Source organism: Oncorhynchus tshawytscha, unplaced genomic scaffold (assembly GCF_018296145.1).
Source record: "Oncorhynchus tshawytscha isolate Ot180627B unplaced genomic scaffold, Otsh_v2.0 Un_contig_882_pilon_pilon, whole genome shotgun sequence".
NCBI classification, from domain to species: Eukaryota; Metazoa; Chordata; class Actinopteri; order Salmoniformes; family Salmonidae; genus Oncorhynchus; species Oncorhynchus tshawytscha.
In genome coordinates this window covers 29,506-47,219 of record NW_024608869.1, presented here as the reverse complement: position 1 = coordinate 47,219, position 17,714 = coordinate 29,506, and positions in this window count along the sequence as shown.

The following is a 17,714-nucleotide window of genomic DNA, read 5'->3' as shown; positions in this document are numbered from 1 at the left end:
AGGTCTTCACCAGGCATCACTGGCAACAACGTCACCTATGGGCACAAACCCACCGTTGCTAGACCAGACAGGACTGGCAAAAAGTGCTCTTCACTGACGAGTCGCGGTTTTGTCTCACCAGGGGTGATGGTCGGATTCCCGTTTATCGTTGAAGGAATGAGCATTACACCGAGGCCTGTACTCTGGAGCGGGATCGATTTGGAGGGTGGAGGGTCCGTCATGGTCTGGCGTTGTGTGTCACAGCATCATCGGACTGAACTTGTTGTCATTGCAGGCAATCTCAATGCTGTGTGTTACAGGGAAGACATCCTCCTCCCTCATGTGGTACCCTTCCTGCATGCTCATCCTGACATGACCCTCCAGCATGACAATGCCACCAGCCGTACTGCTCGTTCTGTGCGTGATTTCCTGCAAGACAGGAATGTCAGTGTTCTGCCATGGCCAGCGAAGAGCCCGGATCTCAATCCCGTTGAGCAAAGTCTGGGACCTGTTGGATCGGAGGATGAGGGCTAGGGCCATTCTACCCAGAAATGTCCGGGAACCTGCAGGACCTATTTCCTACAGTTTTTACACTACATACACAATTCATACATCAAACTCCTGCAGAGCTAGATGCTGATGTGACATGCTGTGACTTCTTGTGGGAGGATGTCTTTTACATCCTGAAATATATTCCTGGGGGGGTGTGTCTTCTACATCCTGAAATATATTCCTGGGGGGGGTGTTATTATGATTTACTATTATCATTATTGTTGTTATCTTAACTATCAAACTTAACAACCTCCTCTTTCTTAACTTACAGTACGTTCTGTACATTGCACTGGGAGCACGATGTGATTTCACTGGGGTATGTAGGAAATTCTCATCAATAGTGGATGTAATGTTTTTTGGGAAAACCATCCGACTGTGTGATTTTCTGTTTCAAAGGAAAACACGCATCAAATTAGGCAATGGTGGTGCCTGGTTCTCCTGCAGAACTTTCCCATGCCTTAAGTCTTCCATCCTTAAAATCACTTGTTTCACTGTAGCCAGACTGACCTGACATACATTCAATATGAACATATATTCAGGTATGTCATTCACTCACTAAGGTCTGAAGAAGAGAGGCGGCAAAAACAAAACACACTACAGGTAGGAGGTGTCCTATGATGAGTGGTATAGTCTTAAACCAATGTTTAAAGACTTAACCCCCCACCCTCATATGATGAGTGGTATAGTCTTAAACCAATGTTTAAAGACTTAACCCCCCACCCTCATATGATGAGTGGTATAGTCTTAAACCAATGTTTAAAGACTTAACCCCCCCTCATATGATGAGTGGTATAGTCTTACCCTCATATGATGAGTGGTATAGTCTTAAACCAATGTTTAAAGACTTAACCCCCCCCACCCTCATATGATGAGTGGTATAGTCTTAAACCAATGTTTAAAGGCTTAACCCCCCACCCTCATATGATGAGTGGTATAGTCTTAAACCAGTGTTTAAAGACTTAACCCCCCACCCTCATATGGTGAGTGGTATAGTCTTAAACCAATGTTTAAAGACTTGACCCCCCAACCTCATATGATGAGTGGTAACCCCCCCCCCAAGAAGTCCCAGCATGTCACATCAGCATCCAGCCCTTCAGGATCAGCTCCTATATAGGCTATTAGCTAAAGTAAGGTGCATTCTTGTACACACATCCCTAGATGTTCCTTTACGTTACTTAATGACCACAATCTGTTTTCTTTCTAGATGATACTGAAAAAAATGCACGTAGCGAACTGGGAGCCCTGAACTGGGTATGTAGTCTACTGTGTGTAATGCTGAAGGCTTGTAGCATGGTGAACTGGGTATGTAGTCTACTGTGTGTAATGCTGAAGGCTTGTAGCATGGTGAACTGGGTATGTAGTCTACTGTGTGTAATGCTGAAGGCTTGTAGCATGGTGAGATATAATAGTTGTGATGACTTGTTGAGTAGTTATAGATATCACTGAAAACCCCTTTAGTAATAGTGTCTTTTGTTTGCATGGTGGTATTGTGAAAGTGGGGTGTAGTTTGTCTTGATCATCTAATGAGGCACTACTCTTAATATATATTCTTCCTTTTTCTTCAAGGAAGCAGATGTCCTTCTAAGGGACACCCTTGATGCAACAAGGTGGTGCAAACGCCAAACATTTAAAGGCACCGTTTCCCTCCCAGGTCTAATTGGGATCTACAGGGAAGATCGCATTACAACCCTTAAAGAACTACGGTTGTATGATGGCCTGGATGAAGAGAAACATATTCTCGTCAAGGAACCATTCATGTTACAGAGAGATTATGAGATGTTCTACGTGGAGGCAGTTGACAACAAGAACATTACTGTCTTTGCCTCTGCTGAGGAGCAGGAGTCAAGCCATTTTTGAGGAGAGGTCAAACCTTGTTTTTGTTGTGTTAATTGTTTCAGTTGTTAATTGTGTTGTTTAGTAAAGATGATGTAAAAGTCACCCGAGTCTCTGATCTCTGTACTGGAGCTGGTATAACTGAATGAACAAAGCACATTCAGCTTGTCAGTATGTCTATATAGTATAGTCTGTCTCCATTCTCATGAGGAAAGTAAATAGCATTATAAATCAGGACAGGTAGTAAGTGTGTGTGTGTCTGTATGCTCAATGAAATTATATAATTTTATAGTTATAATATTTGTCAACACAATTTTAACAGTACATACACAAGTCTGTAGTTCACTGCAACAATATCAGTAGCTTGTCTCAAATATAGCATGAAGCAAAAAGTGTTGCAACACATCTGCTGGTGCCGCTTTATAAAATATTTCTTACACTCTTCAAAAATGAAATATGTCTGTATTCAACGTGTACTTGTGTTCAGTGTGTTTGTCTTCAGTGTGTGACTGTGTTCAGTGTGTGACTGTGTTCAGTGTGTTTGTGTTCTGTTTGTGTTCAGTGTGTTTGTGTTCAGTGTGTGACTGTGTTCAGTGTGTTTGTGTTCAGTGTGTTTGTGTTCAGTGTGTGACTGTGTTCAGTGTGTGACTGTGTTCAGTGTGTTTGTGTTCAGTGTGTGACTGTGTTCAGTGTGTTTGTGTTTGTGTTCAGTGTGTGACTGTGTTCAGTGTGTGACTGTGTTCAGTGTGTTTGTGTTCCGTTTGTGTTCAGTGTGTTTGTGTTCCGTTTGTGTTCAGTGTGTGACTGTGTTCAGTGTGTGACTGTGTTCTGTTTGTGTTCAGTGTGTGACTGTGTTGAGTGTGTGTTTGTGTTTGTGTTTCGTTTGTGTTCAGTGTGTGTTTGTTCAGTTTGTGTTCAGTGTGTTTGTGTTTGTGTTCAGTGTGTGACTGTGTTCAGTGTGTGACTGTGTTCAGTGTGTTTGTGTTCCGTTTGTGTTCAGTGTGTGACTGTCAAAATTCAGATGGTCAAAAGTGGGCGGGGCCACCCGTTTGACTCCGCCCACATTGAGCCCGGCCCAGAATTGCACCCTGGGGTCAGGGGGACTTGTGCAGCTCCGAAAGCTACTCCATTGTTTCAGTTGAAACTGCTGTGAATAGCCTATGTTATTTGAATAACCACTCAAAAAAGCCTAGCATTTTGAATGAATATTCATCACTTCAAAATAAGTGCATCTAGCCTGCGTGACTGGGAACCCATTTGGATCAGTTGTGTTTGTTTTTTTAATCAGCAGTTTAGCCTACAAGGTCCAGGCGCATTAGCAGGACAGTAATATGATGTATCAGCTAACAGAAACATGCTTATACAGGGATTTCTAGTGGGGCACATGAATTATGTTAATACACAAGCATTGAGGGAAGTTGTATCCATCGTTTCCAAGTTTGGCTTCTGAGTTTTAAAAGCTTTTGAACATTGGGTGGATAAGTAACTTCTCAAAAGCATCTGGCTACTGAAGGGGAATGTTCACATAAGGCAGCTGTTCGATTGTGCGTAAAGAATTCAGCAGAGCGAGTTTGTATGAAGGTCGGGTAATTAAATGGGTACATAGTTCAATAGTAATATTCTCTAAAATGCTCTGTTGACAAACAAAATCAAATCAAATCCAATTTTATTTGTCACATACACATGGTTAGCAGATGTTAATGCGAGTGTAGCGAAATGCTTGAGCTTCTAGTTCCGACAATGCAGTAATAACCAACAAGTAATCTAACTAACAATTCCAAAACTACTGTCTTAAACACAGTGTAAGGGGATAAAGAATATGTACATAAGGATATATGAATGAGTGATGGTACAGAGCAGCATAGGCAAGATACAGTAGATGGTATCGAGTACAGTATATACATATGAGATGAGTATGTAAACCAAGTGGCATAGTTAAAGTGGCTAGTGATACATGTATTACATAAGGATGCAGTCGATGATATAGAGTACAGTATATACGTATGCATATGAGATGAATAATGTAGGGTAAGTAACATTATATAAGGTAGCATTGTTTAAAGTGGCTAGTGATATATTTACATCATTTCCCATCAATTCCCATTATTAAAGTGGCTGGAGTTGAGTCAGTGTCAGTGTCAGTGTCAGTGTGTTGGCAGCAGCCACTCAATGTTAGTGGTGGCTGTTTAACAGTCTGATGGCCTTGAGATAGAAGCTGTTTTTCAGTCTCTCGGTCCCAGCTTTGATGACCCTGTACTGACCTCGCCTTCTGGATGATAGCGGGGTGAACAGGCAGTGGCTCGGGTGGTTGATGTCCTTGATGATCTTTATGGCCTTCCTGTAACATCGGGTGGTGTAGGTGTCTTGGAGGGCAGGTAGTTTGCCCCCGGTGATGCGTTGTGCAGACCTCACTACCCTCTGGAGAGCCTTACGGTTGAGGGCGGAGCAGTTGCCGTACCAGGCGGTGATACAGCCCGCCAGGATGCTCTCGATTGTGCATCTGTAGAAGTTTGTGAGTGCTTTTGGTGACAAGCCGAATTTCTTCAGCCTCCTGAGGTTGAAGAGGCGCTGCTGCGCCTTCTTCACGATGCTGTCTGTGTGAGTGGACCAATTCAGTTTGTCTGTGATGTGTATGCCGAAGAACTTAAAACTTGCTACCCTCTCCACTACTGTTCCATCGATGTGGATAGGGGGGTGTTCCCTCTGCTGTTTCCTGAAGTCCACAATCATCTCCTTAGTTTTGTTGACGTTGAGTGTGAGGTTATTTTCCTGACACCACACTCCGAGGGCCCTCACCTCCTCCCTGTAGGCCGTCTCGTCGTTGTTGGTAATCAAGCCTACCACTGTTGTGTCGTCCGCAAACTTGATGATTGAGTTGGAGGCGTGCGTGGCCACGCAGTCGTGGGTGAACAGGGAGTACAGGAGAGGGCTCAGAACGCACCCTTGTGGGGCCCCAGTGTTGAGGATCAGCGGGGAGGAGATGTTGTTGCCTACCCTCACCACCTGGGGGCGGCCCGTCAGGAAGTCCAGTACCCAGTTGCACAGGGCGGGGTCGAGACCCAGGGTCTCGAGCTTGATGACGAGCTTGGAGGGTACTATGGTGTTGAATGCCGAGCTGTAGTCGATGAACAGCATTCTCACATAGGTATTCCTCTTGTCCAGATGGGTTAGGGCAGTGTGCAGTGTGGTTGAGATTGCATCGTCTGTGGACCTATTTGGGCGGTAAGCAAATTGGAGTGGGTCTAGGGTGTCAGGTAGGGTGGAGGTGATATGGTCCTTGACTAGTCTCTCAAAGCACTTCATGATGACGGCAGTGAGTGCTACGGGGCGGTAGTCGTTTAGCTCAGTTACCTTAGCTTTCTTGGGAACAGGAACAATGGTGGCCCTCTTGAAGCATGTGGGAACAGCAGACTGGTATAGGGATTGATTGAATATGTCCGTAAACACACCGGCCAGCTGGTCTGCGCATGCTCTGAGGGCGCGGCTGGGGATGCCGTCTGGGCCTGCAGCCTTGCGAGGGTTAACACGTTTAAATGTTTTACTCACCTCGGCTGCAGTGAAGGAGAGACCGCATGTTTTCGTTGCAGGCCGTGTCAGTGGCACTGTATTGTCCTCAAAGCGGGCAAAAAAGTTATTTAGTCTGCCTGGGAGCAAGACATCCTGGTCCGTGACTGGGCTGGATTTCTTCCTGTAGTCCGTGATTGACTGTAGACCCTGCCACATGCCTCTTGTGTCTGAGCCGTTGAATTGAGATTCTACTTTGTCTCTGTACTGACGCTTAGCTTGTTTGATAGCCTTGCGGAGGGAATAGCTGCACTGTTTGTATTCGGTCATGTTACCAGACACCTTGCCCTGATTAAAAGCAGTGGTTCGCGCTTTCAGTTTCACACGAATGCTGAAAGCGCGAACTTTGCTGCACTGTTTCCGGTCGTTCACATGGCTGGGTGAACCTATTCAAGTAAGTCCATACATTCAGAAAATGTGGGAAAAACAATGTATTATTAGCTAACTAGCTACAGTGCAGACTAACTCAAATGAGCTGCTAAATGGCTATCTATCTAGGCAACTTTACATACTGCATAGATAGCTGACTAAGTTCATTAAATATCACCAGCTACCTAACTTAATATTAGCTATCTTGATGTATTCATCACTGTAAAAAACAACTCCAAATGCATTTGTAGGTATCTAGCTAACAGCCATGGAGGAGGGTGAAAGGATAATGTTTCAAGGTGAGAGAGTAGGCTATTCTGGATAGGGCAGGTACTTTTGTGTAGTTCCAGTCCCTAGAAGTGAGGATGGAGATAATAGTAACATAATATTCAATGCTGTGTAATTTGAGTATTATGAAGTGTTTCTTGTAAGGTGTTCTGTCCTCAGATACAGAGAGCTGTGAAAGCCAGTCTACATATGAAGAGGTCCCAATGAAGAGCAGTGGTTCTCAGTCCTCAGATACAGAGAGCTGTGAAAGCCAGTCTACATATGAAGAGGTCCCAATGAAGAGCAGTGGTTCTCAGTCCTCAGATACAGAGAGCTGTGAAAGCCAGTCTACATATGAAGAGGTCCCAATGAAGAGCAGTGGTTCTCAGTCCTCAGATACAGAGAGCTGTGAAAGCCAGTCTACATATGAAGAGGTCCCAATGAAGAGCAGTGGTTCTCAGTCCTCAGATGCAGAGAGCTGTGAAAGCCAGTCTACATATGAAGAGGTCCCAATGAAGAGCAGTGGTTCTCAGTCCTGGGGACTCAGAGGGGCACATTTTTGTTTTGCCTTCGCACTGCACAGCTGATTCAAATGATCAAGTCATCATCATGCTTTATGTATTAATTTGTGATGCCATCCTTGATACAATCCTGTTATTGTCACATGCTACACATGCACATATGTGTGTACACATGCATCTATCAATCCAATGTGATCATGATTTGTTATCAGGGATATTATACTTTCGTAATCCACAATGACCTGGTGATGTAACAGTCTAATAATTACATTGTGTTCCATATTCCTACAGATACCTTGTAACTGGAGATCCCTTCAAAACGATTGCCTACAGTTAACGTGTAGGGCACTGCAAGGTTGGGTGACCAGGGCCATCTGGGACTGCCTCCTGGAGGAATTCATGTGTGTGAACCCTACCGGTGTCCTGCATAACTTCATGAGGATGGACACAAGGACCAGGAGGGGATCTGCAGCTCGCCGCTGTGTGCCAGAGGAGAAGTCTGCTGCACTGCAGGAGGGTTCAAGGATGGGGACCAACAACACAGCAAGAGAGGCAATCTGTGTGCGGAAGATTTCCAACTCCTACTTCTTCGAACAGGGTGCTGTTCCCTGGCAACACCATAGACTACACTATGCACAACCAAAGGCTATTTTAAGAGCCATCAACTGCTATTTCAACTGCAGTTATTCAATTCCCAGTTTCTCTCCCTATGATTTCTACTTCTCAGGTGAGGGTGCTGTTTAGGTAAGGGTGTGATTTTTTTTTTTTTTACCTTTATTTAGCCAGGTAGGCAAGTTGAGAACAAGTTTTAATTTACAACTGCAACCTGGCCAAGAATAATGCGAAGCAGTTCGACACAAACAACAACACACATGTAGTTACACATGGAGTAAAACAAACATACAGTCAATAATACAGTTGAAGAAAATCTATATACAGTGTGTGCAAATGAGTTAATAAAAGGGAGTTAAGGCAATAAATAGGCCGTGGTGGTGAAGTAATTACATTATACCAATTAGACACTAGAGTGATTAATGTGCAGAAGATGAATGTGCAAGTAGAGAGAGAGGGGTCAAAGGAGCAAGATAAATAAATACAGTATGGGGATGAGGTAGGATCGGCTATTTACAGATGGGCTATGTACAGGTGCAGTGATAGGTGAGCTGCTCAGACAGCTGGTGCTTAAAGCTAGTGAGGGAGGTAAGAGTCTCCAGCAGCAGAGAACTGGAAGGAAATACGACCAAAGGAGGAATTGGCTTTGGGGGTGACAAGAGAGATATACCTGCTGGAGCACGTGCAGCTATGGTGACCAGTGAACTGAGATAAGGCAGGGCATTACCTATCAGAGACTTATAGATGACTTGAAGCCAGTGGGTTTGGCGACGAGGGTAGCACTGTGATTCATTAATCATATGCTGCCTTCCCTGTTCTTACCTCTTTCCCTTTCTGTCTTTTACACCTCCCTCACCACCTCTTTCTTCCTCTGTTTTTATAATTCACAACTGCTGCACATTGAAGTACAGATTGAACTTGTATTTATTATATATTACAATTAAAGTATGTATAATGCATGTATTTATATCACTTGGATTATTAACTTCTTTCAATAAAGCATTTCACTTTCTCTACTGGTTGAAATCAAGTCTCTCATTTGATGAAATATTAAACATATCCTCTGTTTATCAGATCAATGCAGATGGTATCAAAGCACAAGGCGAGACCCAGATGCAGGCACAGGAGGCAGATGGTTGGAGTCTTACAATGATTAATAATCCAAAGGGGTTGGCAAGAGAATGGTCGTGGACAGGCAAAAAGGTCAAAACCAGGAGGTACAAAGTGGCAGGCAGAATGGTCAGGCAGGCAGCTACAGAGTCCAGGGACAGGCAAGGGTCAAAACCGGGAGGACTAGAAAAAGGAGAATAGCAAAAGGAGAATGGGAAAAATACGCTGGTTGACTTGACTAAACATTCAAGATGAAAAATAGGCGACCCCTGGAGGGGGTGGGGACAATCAAAGGAACAGGTGAAACAGATGAGGGGGGACAGATGAAGGAAATTAGATATTGAGATGAACCGGTTTGAATATTTACATGGTGCATAGGAAGTGTAGTGTACTGTTTAAATATATTTCAATATAAATGAATTACAAATCAGCCTTTAACTAGTTAAATCATGTTTCTAGTCTATTACATAGTTGAAATCAAAGTGTATTTGTCACGTGCTCCGAATACAACAGGTGAAATACAGTAAAATGCTTACTTACAGGCTCTAACCAATAGTGTGGAAAAAAGGTGTGTGTGTGTGTGGGGGTAAGTAAAGAAATAAAACAACACTAAAAAGACATTTGAAAATAACAGTAGCAAGGCTATATACAGACACCGGTTAGTCAGACTGATTGAGGTAGTATGTACATGTAGGTATAGTTAAAGTGACTATGCACATATGATGAACAGAGAGTAGCAGTAGCGTAAAAAGAGGGGTTGGCGGGTGGTGGGACACAATGCAGATAGCCCGGTTAGCCAATGTGAGGGAGCACTGGTATGTCGGGCCAATTGAGGTAGAATGTACATGAATGCATAGTTAATAAAGGGACTATGCATATATGATAAACAGAGAGTAGCAGCAGCGTAAAAGAGGGTTGGGGGGCACAATGCAAATAGTCCGGGTAACCATTTGGCTACCTGTTCAGGAGTCTTATGGCTTGGGGGTAATAGAGAGAAGTAGAGAGAACAGTCTATGACTGGGGTAAATGGGGTCTTTGACAATTTTTAGGGCCTTCCTCTGACACCGCCTGGTGTAGAGGTCCTGGAAGGCAGGCAGCTTTGCACCAGTGATGTACTGGGCCAGACGCACTACCCTTTGAAGTGCCTTGCGGTCAGAGGCCGACCAATTGCCGTACCAGGCAGTTATGCAACCGGTCAGGAGGCTCTGGATGTTGCAGAACCTAGAACCTTTTAAGGATCTCAGGACCAATGCCATCTTTTTAGTTACCGGAGGAGGAATAGGCTTTGTCGTGCCCTCTTCACAACTGTCTTGGTGTGTTTGGACCATTCTAGTTTGTTGTTGATGTGGACACCCAGGAACTTGAAGCTCTCAACCTGCTCCACTACAGCCCCGTCAATGAGAATGGGGGTGTGTTCGCTGCTCCTTTTCCTGAAGTCCACAATCATCTCCTTAGTCTTGGTTACGTTGAGGGATAGGTTGTTATTCTGTCACCACCCGGCCAGGTCTCTGACCTCCTCCCTATAGGCTGTCTCGTCATTGTCGGTGATCAGGCCTACCACTGTTGTGTCGTCTGCGAACTTAATGATGGTGTTGGAGTTGTGCCTAGCCATGCAGTCGTGGGTGAACAGGGAGTACAGGAGGGGACTGAGCACGCACCCCTGGGGAGCTCCAGTGTTGAGGATCAGCGTGGCAGATGTGTTGCTACCTACCCTCACCACCTGGGGGTGGCCCGTCAGGGAGTCCAGGATCCAGTTGCAGAGGGAGGTGTTTAGTCCCAGGTTCCTTAGCTTAGTGATGAGCTTTGAGGGTACTATTGTGTTAAAAGCTGAGCTGTAGTCAATGAATAGCATTCTCACATAAGTGTTCCTTTTGTCCAGGTGGGAAAGGGCAATGTGGAGTGCAACAGAGATTGCATCATCTGTGGATCTGTTTGGGCGGTATGCAAATCGGAGTGGGTCTAGGGTTTCTGGGATAATGGTGTTTATGTGAGCAATGACCAGCCTTTCAAAGCACTTCATGGTTGCAAACGTGAGTGCTACGGGTCTGTAGTCATTTAGGCAGGTTGCCTTTGTGTTCATGAGCACAGGGACTATGGTGGTCTGCTTGAAACATGTTGGTATTACAGACTCAATCAGGGACATGTTGAGCATGTCAGTGAAGACACCTGCCAGTTGGTCAGCACATGCCCGGAGCACATGTCCTGGTAATCCTTCTGGCCCCGCAGCCTTGTGTGTGTTGACCTGTTTAAAGGTCTTATTCACATTGGCGACGGAGAGCTCTCATGCATGCCTCAGTGTTACTTACCTCGAAGCGAGCATAGAAGGGATTTAGCTCGTCTGGTAGGCTCGTGTCACTGGGCAGCTTGTGGCTGTGCTTCCCTTTGTAGTCTGTAATAATTTGCAAGCCCTGCCACATCTGACGAGCGTCGGAGCCAGTGTAGTATGATTCAATCTTAGCCCTGTATTGACGCTTAGCCTGTTTGATGGTTCGTCACAGGGCATAGCAGGATTTCTTTAAATTTTCCTAGTTAGAGTCCCACACCCTGAAAGCGGCAGCTCTACCCTTTAGTTCAGTGCGAATGTTGCCTGTAATCCATGGCTTCTGGTGGGGGTATGTACGTACAGTCACTGTGGGGACAACGTCCTCGATGCACAATGTGTAACCATTGATGTCCCAGGACCAAGATTGGTAAACACTGTTGAAGTGTTAATTGTTATAATTGTAATACAAACATGCAGACACGGCATCATTCAAAGACTGGAATTTGATACTCCTGGTATTGGATAGGACTGAAAAATAATCCCAGACATTCATAACAGAACTGCACCTTTTTTTTTTTTGCCAATGTACAGTACATGATCAGTGAATATATTAAATGTGCTCCAATGTGGGGATCTCATGCATGTTAATAACTTGCATCCTTGGCACAAAGTTATTTTATTCTACTCAATCCATAGGTTTCATTGATGTCATTCAGATTATACAACTATGTAATAGACTAGAAACATGATTTAACTAGTTAAAGGCTGATTTGTATTTAATATATACAGAAATATAAATAAAACAGTACACTACACTTCCAATGCATCATGTAAATAGTTTAAAACTGGTTCATCTCAATATGTAATTTCCTTCATCTGCATTGATCTGATAAACACAGGATAAGTTAATTATCCAAGTGTTATAAATACATGCGTTATAAATATTATAATATATAATAAATACAAGTTCAATCTGTACTTCAATGCACATCAGTTGTGAATTATAAAAACAGAGGAAGAAAGAGGTGGTGAGGGAGGTGTAAAAGACAGAAAGGGAAAGAGGTAAGAACAGGGAAGGCAGCATATGATTAATGAATCACAGTGCTACCCTAATATTCTCTCAGTTCATCACAATTACATAATAGTGTCTCTAGTGGTGTCTCCTAACCAGCCTTGGGCTCCCAGTTGGCCCGAAGGTTATTTTAAGAGCGGGTAACGATGTGGTGATAATGGGACTGGGGGTTGGCATCCTCTCTCACATCAAAACATACCTACATATGGAGAGAGAGAGAGAGATAGAATTTAAAAAATATATTTTAAAAATACAAGGATTAAACATGCTAATGCTCTCAGTCATCATAATCGTCAGCAGGTGAAATGCAAAACTGATCTTGGATCATTAACTCTGGGACTACTGCATCTCTATATTGCAATGTAAAGCATCTCTTTAATAATAATTCCTGTTGACCTGACCAAGTGACCGCTCACCTCTGATCATGCTGTGCCCTCTAGGTAGCCAGTTCACATGTGGGAGGGATTCACCGACACAACTGATATAACCTAGGTCATTTAGGGAGAAGGGGAGAGAGGGATGAAGTGAAGGAGAGAGACTGTAGTAGTTAAAGCGACAGTGTTCAACAGGAATCCTACATGCTTTATACTTTATGCTGAAAAACATGAACGGACACACGAGGACAAACCATACAGCGTAGTTATAGAACTAATGGAGTGTCTTATTATTCAAAATCAAAAATCAAATCAATTTTATTTGTCACATACACATGGTTAGCAGATGTTAATGCGAGTGTAGCGAAATGCTTGTGCTTCTAGTTCCGACAATGCAGTAATAACCAACGAGTAATCTAACTAACAATTCCAAAACTACTACCATAAACACACAAGTGTAAAGGGATAAAGAATATGTACATAAAAGATATATGAATGAGTGATGGTACAGAGCGGCATAGGCAAGATGCAGTAGATGGTATCGAGTACAGTATATACATATGAGATGAGTATGTAAACAAAGTGGCATAGTTTAAAGTGGCTAGTGATACATGTATTACATAAAGATGCAGTAGATGATATAGAGTACAGTATATACGTATACATACGAGATGAATAATGTAGGGTATGTAAACATTATATTAAGTAGCATTGTTTAAAGTGGCTAGTGATATATTTTACATCAATTCCCATAAATTCCCATTATTAAAGTGGCTGGAGTTGAGTCAGTGTGTCAGTGTCAGTGTGGCAGCAGCCACTCAATGTTAGTGGTGGCTGTTTAACAGTCTGATGGCCTTGAGATAGAAGCTGTTTTTCAGTCTCTCGGTCCCAGCTTTGATGCACCTGTACTGACCTCGCCTTCTGGATGACAGCGGGGTGAACAGGCAGTGGCTCGGGTGGTTGTTGTCCTTGATGATCTTTATGGCCTTCCTGTGACATCGGGTGGTGTAGGTGTCCTGGAGGGCAGGTAGTTTGCCCCCGGTGATGCATTGTGCAGACCTCACTACCCTCTGGAGAGCCTTACGGTTGTGGGCGGAGCAGTTGCCGTACCAGGCAGTGAAACAGCCTGACAGGATGCTCTCGATTGTGCATCTGTAGAAGTTTGTGAGTGCTTTTGGTGACAAGCCGAATTTCTTCAGCCTCCTGAGGTTGAAGAGGCGCTGCTGCGCCTTCTTCACGATGCTGTCTGTGTGGGTGGACCAATTCAGTTTGTCTGTGATGTGTACGCCGAGGAACTTAAAACGTACTACCCTCTCCACTACTGTTCCATCGATGTGGATAGGGGGGTGTTCCCTCTGCTGTTTCCTGAAGTCCACAATCATCTCCTTAGTTTTGTTGACGTTGAGTGTGAGGTTATTTTCCTGACACCACACTCTGAGGGCCCTCACCTCCTCCCTGTAGGCCGTCTCGTCGTTGTTGGTAATCAAGCCTACCACTGTTGTGTCGTGCGCAAACTTGATGATTGAGTTGGAGGCGTGCGTGGCCACGCAGTCGTGGGTGAACAGGTAGTACAGGAGAGGGCTCAGAACGCACCCTTGTGGTGTTGAGGATCAGCGGGGTGGAGATGTTGTTACCTACCCTCACCACCTGGGGGCGGCCCGTCAGGAAGTCCAGTACCCAGTTGCACAGGGTGGGGTCGAGACCCAGTGTCTCGAGCTTGATGACGAGTTTGGAGGGTACTATGGTGTTAAATGCTGAGCTGTAATCGATGAACAGCATTCTCACATAGGTATTCCTCTTGTCCAGATGGGTTAGGGCAGTGTGCAGTGTGGTTGAGATTGCATCGTCTGTGTACCTATTTGGGCGGTAAGCAAATTGGAGTGGGTCTAGGGTGTCAGGTAGGGTGGAGGTAATATGGTCCTTGACTAGTCTCTCAAAGCACTTCATGATGACGGAAGTGAGTGCTACGGGGTGGTAGTCGTTTAGCTCAGTTACCTTAGCTCTCTTGGGAACAGGAACAATAGTGGCCCTCTTGAAGCATGTGGGAACAGCAGACTGGGATAAGGATTGATTGAATATGTCCGTAAACACACCAGCCAGCTGGTCTGCGCATGCTCTGAGGGCGCGGCTGGGGATGCCGTCTGGGCCTGCAGCCTTGCGAGGGTTAACACGTTTAAATGTTTTACTCACCTCGGCTGCAGTGAAGGAGAGTCTGCATGTTTTGGTTGCGGGCCGTGTCAGTGGCACTGTACTGTCCTCAAAGCGGGCAAAAAGTTATTTAGTCTGCCTGGGAGCAAGACATCCTGGTCTGTGACGGGGCTGGTTTTCTTTTTGTAATCCGTGATTGACTGTAGACCCTGCCACATACCTCGTGTCTGAGCAGTTGAATTGCGATTCTACTTTGTCTCTATACTGACGCTTATCTTGTTTGATTGCCTTGTGGAGGGAATAGCTACACTGTTTATATTCGGTCATGTTTCCAGTCACCTTGCCCTGATTAAAAGCAGTGGTTCGCGCTTTCAGTTTCACGCGAATGCTGCCATCAATCCACGGTTTCTGGTTTGGGAATGTTTTAATCGTTGCTATGGGATCGACATCTTCAACGCACGTTCTAATGAACTCGCTCACCGAATCAGCGTATTCGTCAATGTTGTTGTTTGACGCAATACGAAACATATCGCAGTCCACGTGATGGAAGCAGTCTTGGAGCGTGGAATCAGATTGGTCGGAACAGCGTTGAACAGACCTCAGCGCGGGAGCTTCTTGTTTTAGCTTCTGTCTGTAGGCAGGGAGCAACAAAATGGAGTCGTGGTCAGCTTTTCCAAAAGGAGGGCGGGGGAGGGCCTTATATGCGTGCGGAAGTTAGAATAGCAATGATCCAAGGTTTTACCAGCCCTGGTTGCGCAATCGATATGCTGATACAATTTAGGGAGTCTTGTTTTCAGATTAGCCTTGTTAAAATCCCCAGCTACAATGAATGCAGCCTCAGGATATGTGGATTCCAGTTTGCAAAGAGTCAAATAAAGTTTGTTCAGAGCCATCGATGTGTCTGCTTGGGGGAATATATACGGCTGTGATTATAATCGAAGAGAATTCCCTTGGTTGATAATGCGGTCGACATTTGATTGTGAGGAATTCTATATCAGGTGAACAGAAGGACTTGAGTTCCTGTATGTTGTTGTGACCACACCACGTCTCGTTAACCATAAAGCATACGCCCCGCCCCTCTTCTTACCAGAAAGATGTTTGTTTCTGTCGGCGCGATGCGTGGAGAAACCCGTTGGCTGCACCGACTCCGATAGCGTCTCTCGAGTGAGCCATGTTTCCGTGAAGCAAAGAACGTTACAGTCTCTGATGTCCCTCTGGAATGCTACCCTTGCTCGGATTTCATCAACCTTGTTGTCAAGAGACTGGACATTGGCGAGAAGTATGCTAGGGAGTGGTGTGCGATGTGCCCGTCTCCGGAGCCTGACCAGAAGACCGCTTCGTTTCCCTCTTTTACGAAGTCGTTTTTTTGGGTCGCCGGCTGGGATCCATTCCGTTGTCCTGGGTGAAACGCAGAACACAGGATCCGCTTCGCGAAAGTCATATTTTTGGGTACTGATGGTGAGTTGACGCTGCTCTTATATTTAGTAGTTCTTCTCGACTGTATGTAATGAAACCTAAGATGACCTGGGGTACCAATGTAAAAACAACGCAACGCAAAGCGAGGCGGCGATCTCTGTCGGTGCCGGAAGGAGTATTCTCCATGGTCGGTCCTCTGGCCTATTCTTTGAAGGTGTAAAGAGCCACTGCTATACACCTGAGCCTGCTTACTGCACAACACAATCCATTAGTCAGATTGATACATGAGTAAATGGGTTATAGGGTGTCTAATTGTTCAAAACATTTTCTATATGGGTAACTTAAAATAACCTGTTTTGTTTTTGTACAGACATCACACCCTTACCTAAACAGCACCCACACCTAAGAAGTAAAAATCATAGGGAGAGAAACTGGGAATTGAATAACTGCTGTTGACATAGCTAAGTAAATGGAAGAATACTCTTATTGCAATGTGGATGGTTCTTAAAATCAAATCAAATGTAATTTGTCACGTGCCAAATTCAACAGATGTACAGTGAAGTGCTTACTTTACTTACAAGCCCTTAACCAGCAATGCAGTTTTAAGAAAATCCCTAAAAAAGTAAGAGATAAGAATTACAAATAATTAAAGAGCAGCAGTAAATAACAATAGTGGGGCTAAACTCAGCAAAAAAAGAAACTTCCTCTCACTGTCAACTGCGTTTATTTTCAGCAAACTTAACATGTGTAAATATTTGTATGAACATAACAAGATTCAACAACTGAGACATAAACTGAACAAGTTCCACAGACATGTGAGTAACAGAAATTGAATAATGTGTCCCTGAACAAAGGGGGCTTGGTCAAAATTGAAAGTGGCCACCAGCTGCATTAAGTATTTCAGTGCATCTCCTCCTCATGGACTGCACCAGATTTTCCAGTTCTTGCTGTGAGATGTTACCCGCTCTTCCACCAAGGCACCTGCAAGTGCCCGGACATTTCTGGGTGGAATGGCCCTAGCCCTCACCCGCCGATCAAACAGGTACCAGACGTACTCAGTGGGATTGAGATCCGGGATCTTCGCTGGCCATGGCAGAACACTGACATTCCTGTCTTGCAGGAAATCACCCACAGAACGAGCAGTACGACTGATGGCATTGTCATGCTGGAGGGTCATGTCAGGATGAGCCTGCAGGAAGGGTACCACATGGGGAGGAGGATGTCTTCCTGTAACACACAGCATTGAGATTGCCTGCAATGACAACAAGCTCAGTCCAATGATGCTGTGACATACTGCCCCAGACCTTGACGGACCCTCCAACTCGATCCCGCTCCAGAGTACAGGCCTCGGTGTAACGCTCATTCCTTCGACGATTAACACGAATCTGACCATCACCCCTGGTGAGACAAAACTGTGACAAGCACTTTTTGGCAGTCCTGTCTGGTCCAGTGACGGTGGGTTTGTGCCCATAGGCGACATTGTTGCCAGTGATGTCTGGTGAGGACCTGCCTTACAACAGGCCTACAAGCCCTTGGTCCAGCCTCTCTCAGCCTATTGCGGACAGTCTGAGCACTGATGGAGGGATCGTGCGTTCCTGGTGTAACTTGGTTAGTTGTTGTTGCCATCCTGTACC